At 39.3% G+C, this 6,000-nt stretch overlaps 1 long non-coding RNA gene across 1 annotated transcript; it reads right to left on the minus strand.

Moving 5' to 3' along the window:
* Nucleotides 1–3,226: 3,226 nt before the first annotated feature.
* Nucleotides 3,227–5,019, minus strand: LOC135105755 (uncharacterized). The gene is made up of 3 exons (XR_010270998.1): nucleotides 5,005–5,019; nucleotides 4,634–4,821; nucleotides 3,227–3,677 (listed from the first exon to the last, which is right to left on the minus strand). It is a non-coding gene; the product is annotated as an uncharacterized LOC135105755 (long non-coding RNA).
* Nucleotides 5,020–6,000: the final 981 nt, after the last annotated feature.

Genomic DNA, 6,000 nt, shown 5'->3' on the forward strand with positions numbered 1-6,000 from the left:
TAGAACAGACTTGGCATGGTTTCGGAAAGAAATATAGAGCGCATGAGATTCTGGTGATGGAAGGCTAAAGTACCTTTTGTGGGCCACCTCTCTATCATGTATAGCACGAAAACAGACTGTGTTAAACCAAGGTTTGAAAGTTTAGGTCAAGAAAAAGAGTGAGGAATGTACGCCTCCATGCTAGACACTATCACTTCTCTTATGAGCCCGGTACACAGAGACGGGTCTCTGACATGGAAGCAGTAGTCATTCCATGAAAAATCAACAAAATACCTCCTCAAGTGCCCCCAACTAGCAAAGGGGCACCTCCGCTTAGGGAGATGCTGAGGAAGGATTGGAGCGATAGGACAAGATAAAGATATGAGATTGTGATCGCAGGACCCCAACAGAGAAGAGAGGGTAACAGCATAAACACAAGGATTTGAGGCTAGGAAAAGGTCAAGAATGTTGGGCGTATCTCCAAGACCAGTGGTTCCCAACCTGTGGTACATGTACCCTTAGTGGTACATTTACATTTTTCCGGGGGTACATTGGATATCAGAGAATAACCACTATTATGCAATAAATGTTGTTGAAATTGGCATTCACATTGCACAATGTCGTGTTTTTTTTCCAATTTTCTCATTTAAGTAAAACTTTTATCAAAATTATATCAAGCGTACGATTAATACCATTTGGTTTCCACTATTATGGAACTTCCCTTGGCCACAATCTGTAACGGGCCTGAAAGGATCTAGGACACGAAATCGGAACTTTAGACCGTTGCAAAGCCTTCACAAAAATTCCTTATGTTTAGGAAAGTGCCCTAGAAATTTCCTAAGTACAGAGTAGTTTTGCAGAAATTAAGTACAGGACATTTCTTCAGAACGCTTTTTCGTTTCATATATATATATATATATATATATATATATATATATATATATATATATATATATATATATATATATATATATATATATATATATATCTTTGTGTGTGTGTGTGTGTGTGTGTGTGTGTGATAATAATAATAATAATAATAATAATTATAATAATAGTAGTGTGTGTGTGTGTGTGTGTGTGTATGCGTTTATCTACGTATATATATATATATATATATATATATATATATATATATATATATATATATATATATATATATATATATATATATATATATATATATATATATATATATATATATATATATATATATATATATATATATATATATATATATATATATATATATATATATATATATATATATATATATATATATATCTTTGTGTGTGTGTGTGTGTGTGTGTGTGTGTGATAATAATAATAATAATAATAATAATAATAATAATAATAGTAGTGTGTGTGTGTGTGTGTGTGTGTGTGTGTGTGTGTGTATGCGTTTATCTACGTATATATATATATATATATATATATATATATATATATATATATATATATATATATATATATATATATATATATATATATATATATATATATATATATATATATATATATATATATATATATATATATAAGCATCTATGATCACATTATGATAAAAAAATAGATTTTGTAGCTCATTTAAATGCAGTACTAGCGTCAGTGATGAAGCGTTGCCTTGCCATGGCTTCCTTGACCACCCACTTCTGACCTCCATCAGAAATTATGATCGATTGCACTCTGACTTCAGATTCTACTTATCACTGTAACCCTATCCTCCCTCCCCCTTTGGTCTGTGACATACTAAGAACCCCTTTATATTAATATGCATATTTTAAGTCTCACGTTCGTAATCTAGATAAATTGTTTATTATTATTGTTGTTATTATTATTACTATTATTATTATTATTTTTATTATTATTATTATTATTATTATTATTATTATTATTATTATTATTATCATTTTTATTATTGTTATTATTGTTGTTGTTGTTATTGCTTGTTTATAGATATGCGTACACTTATGGAAATACACATATTAATTAAAATAACCAGGACACCCACGTCATGCAGCTGGAGGCCGCAGCTGATGTGGATGGACTGCTGGTGGCAGTAGTAGTGGTCGTCTTGGCAACAGGGTGTGGTGCAGAAGGGGTGCGTGGAAGGAACACTGGATAATGTGCGGGGTGAACGGGATGTGGTAGACGCCTTCTCCACCCCGCCTGGCACGCTTCCCTCGTTTCCCCACGCCTGGTGACATCCCTCACTGCAAGCGTGCGCTAATTGAAGAAAGCCAGTTTTCCCTGCAAGTCTTCGCTGGTGTACTGGTTTGCCACCTTGAATGTTCGCTCTCAGGGAGCCGTGGGCACTCAGCGATGACGTTCCTGGTCCCTGGCTGGTGATCTTGCTCACCCGGTGATCTCGCTCAAGGTTCTCTGCTGGGATGTCTAGGCGATCTTTCAGGATGGTGATAACCTTCACCTACCGGTGGCCCCACACGAGGTACAGATGTTACAAGGTTGACGACGCACAAACAGAAGGACTCGTCCATTCCCTTAAGTTTACTGAATAACTCTGGAAATGGCAATGTGTTGGAGAGGGAGGGAGATGGGAAGGTCTGAGATGTTTAGGGGTGTGTGAGGCGATGTGAAGGACGGAGTGTTGAAGGTCAAGTGTACAGAATGCATTCAGTGGTGGACGTTGTGAAGCGTGCGATGAACAGAGAATATGCTGTTCTTCTTCAGTTTGGTGGAGTGAGTTCTCAATGTATTAAAACTAATGAACATATAACACTATTTTGTTTTTATCATTATGGTCTGCTTTTTATCTAAAGATTTTTTTTCCTGAAGGTCATATATCCCTTCATACCTTTATATATAACATTGATTTATTAGTCTTTTTTTTTTTTTTTTTATCAAGCGCATTATCTCTGGTGATGGAAGCAAAAGTTATCTTTAAGGAAGTACTTGAGTATTATGTTAGTGAAGGGTGATGTTTTATTATTCAATTATTTTGCTTTTAGGTCAAGAGTCATGAGCAATTCTAGTCTCCATACATGTCAGCTGATGTGCTGACGTGCTCCTGTACTGCATCTATATGGGATCTCCTGGACCACTGTGCTCAGCCCTTTGCCTGCTTTCCCTTTCCTTCAGTTTGACTTGCTTTTCGTCGTGTTGTCACCTGCTGGCTGGATGACTTTCCCTTGTTTACCTGAGCAGTCTTTTGCTAGTAATGGATAACGTTTTTCCTACATGAGGATAATCATTACTTAGACGCCACCCACTGTCAGTAATGGAAGTGTGATAGCTTATTGTTTATTTGGTGAAAAGTCTTTTTTTTTTTTAACATACACTAATTAACATTATAAATAACATATGACTTCTTTGTAGTCGAGACGCGCGACCCGAGAGCAGTGGCGGAGGTGGTAATGGTGGCACTAGTGGTGGAGTGGTGCTGCCCTGGTTTGGAGTTAGGATTACTGAAGATGTTACAGACTTACTCTTTCCGTGTCTGTTATTTTTTTTCAGCGCCTCCAAGACGTATAAAAGGGATATAGTACGTCGAAGTAGGCCGGAGAGAAGTGCTGGTGAGGGTGGTGGTACGGTTGCTGGGGGTGGTGGTACGGGTGCTGGGGGTGGTGGTACGGGTGCTGGGGGTGGTAGGGCGGGAAGTAGTAATGGTGGTAGGGCATGGCTTGCACCACCACCACCACCGCTGAGAGGGCCACGGCCACCACCAGCAGGAGGGTCAGCTGAGGAGGGAAGGATTATGAGGACTTTTTTTTTTTTTTTTTATGTAGGAGGCACACTGGTCAGGGGCAACAATAATCCAATAAAAAAAAAAAGCCCAATGAGGTGCCAGTGCCATAAAAGGGTCTAAAGCGGTAGTCAAAAATTGAAAGATAAGTGTCTTGAAGCTTCCTTCTTGAAGGAATTCAAGTCATAGGAAGGTGGATATACGTAAGCTGGCAGGGAGTTCCAGAGTTTACTAGAGAAAGGGATGAATGATTGAGAATACTGGTTAACTTTTGCATTAGAGAGGTGGACAGAATAGGAGTGAGAGAAAGAAGAAAGTCTTGTACAGCGAGGCCGTGGGAGGAGGGGAAGCATGCAGTTTGCAAGATCAGAAGAGCAGTTAGCATGAAAATAGCGGTAGAAGACAGCCAGAGATGCATCACTGCGGCGATGAGGGAGAGGCTGAAGACAGTCAGTTACAGGAGAGGAAGTGATTAGATGAAAAGCTTTTCATTCCAACCTGTCTAGAACAGCGGTATGAGTGGGGTATGAGTGGGTATGAGCGATATGAGGGGGGAGGTAAGAAAAACTGGCGGAGACGTCTAAGAACACCTAATTTCATAGAAGCTGTTTTAGCTAAAGATGAGATGTGAAGTTTCCAGTTCAGATTATAAGTAAAGGACAGACCGAGGATGTTCAGTGTAGAAGAGGGGGACAGTTGAGTGTCATTGAAGAAGAGAGGATAGTTCTCAGGAAGGTTGTGTCGAGTTGATAGATAGAGGAATTGAGTTTTTGAGGCATTGAACAATAATAAGTTTTCTCTGCCCTAATCAAAAATTTTAGAAAGATCAGAAGTCAGGCGTTCTGTGGCTTCCCTGCGTGAAAGAACTGAGGTAACCACTTGTCTGGATAAGAATATGGTGTGTCAAATTATAGGCGGATGGGACACGTAAAGCAAACTCATGATACTCACTGGCTGCATGATGCTAACTTGGGAATTGACGAGCTGTGGTCAGAGGAAGAGTTACGTGTGGAGTGGTGAGTAAACGAACCAGTGCGGTAGACAGAAGTGGTGGAATGAAGGAGGTTCAATAAAGACGAAGGCGGGTATTCACTCTGCGCTGGTGTGCAGGAACTGAAGCCTTGCGGGCCGTGGTGCCCCTTTTGTTAGGAGGTAAGGTGCCACCACCAGTGAAACCAACCCATGAATCAGAACTTTTCGGTCAAATTAAATACAAGAAAATCTGTTTTACAACAAAACAAGTATAGGTAAGTAACATACATGAAAGACTAATATATATACAACATCTCTACAGTTCACTGAACGAAATCAACTTTCCTTACGTTTGGCGACTTCTGCAGGCTTTGTCGCTGTGCAGATCACGTGTGTGTTGTCCTCCTACATGGTGATACCTGATGTCAAGGTGGATCCCACACTCACACTAGAAGGAAAGTATTAATTGTTAACGGCTGTACGTCAGTCATTTTTGGACTAACTTCTGAAAAAAAAAAAACACATTAAAACAGTTTGCCAGAACAGCGTTAACATAATTTTGCAGTTCTTTGTTTTGTTATGCTAGCTGGAGCTACTTCCACTGATATTTTTTTTTTTTTTTTTCAGTAGATGGTCTCTTCCACTATTGAGCAGAATACTAATACAGCAGGCGGCCTTTTCCGTAACTGAACAGAACACTACTGCAGCAAGCGGCCTCTTCCGCCACTGAACAGAACACTAACAACGCTTGCAGCTCCCTTGTATAATTGTTAATCACAATGTCACACTAATAGACCTGGCAGCAGGACGCCATGTTGTTCACCCTCTCTTCCACTATCTTCCACTTGTGGTTTTCCCCTTCATTCGCGAACACATGGTCCTTTAAAAATCAGGTTTAACACTGAAAAGTAATGTATTATGGACGACTGTGGCGTCACTCTGTGTCTTTGTGTAAAAACTCCCTTCTGAAACAAGGTCTAACAGTGAGTGGCGGCCACCGCGAGTGGTCGCCATTGGTTGTGAGGACTCGTTACTGTCGGTGGCGGTTACCTGCCCTAGCAACCCCGGTGGCCTCATATGAAAGTCTCCATTGCAAACTATGAGAAGTTACTAATGGCGGTCACCGGTGGCGTCGTGTGAAAGGGGCTTAGACTGAGACTGAGATAAGACTGAGAGGAGAAGCAGACCTCGTAGGTGAAGTGTGAGGTATTGTACAAGTAGACGTATGATAGTTGTTTGCGGGTGACCATTTTTTAATATTGGCAGTATATATATATATATATATATATAATATATATATATATATATATATATATATATATATATATATATATATATATATATAT

This window comes from Scylla paramamosain, chromosome 12 (assembly GCF_035594125.1).
Source record: "Scylla paramamosain isolate STU-SP2022 chromosome 12, ASM3559412v1, whole genome shotgun sequence".
NCBI classification, from domain to species: Eukaryota; Metazoa; Arthropoda; class Malacostraca; order Decapoda; family Portunidae; genus Scylla; species Scylla paramamosain.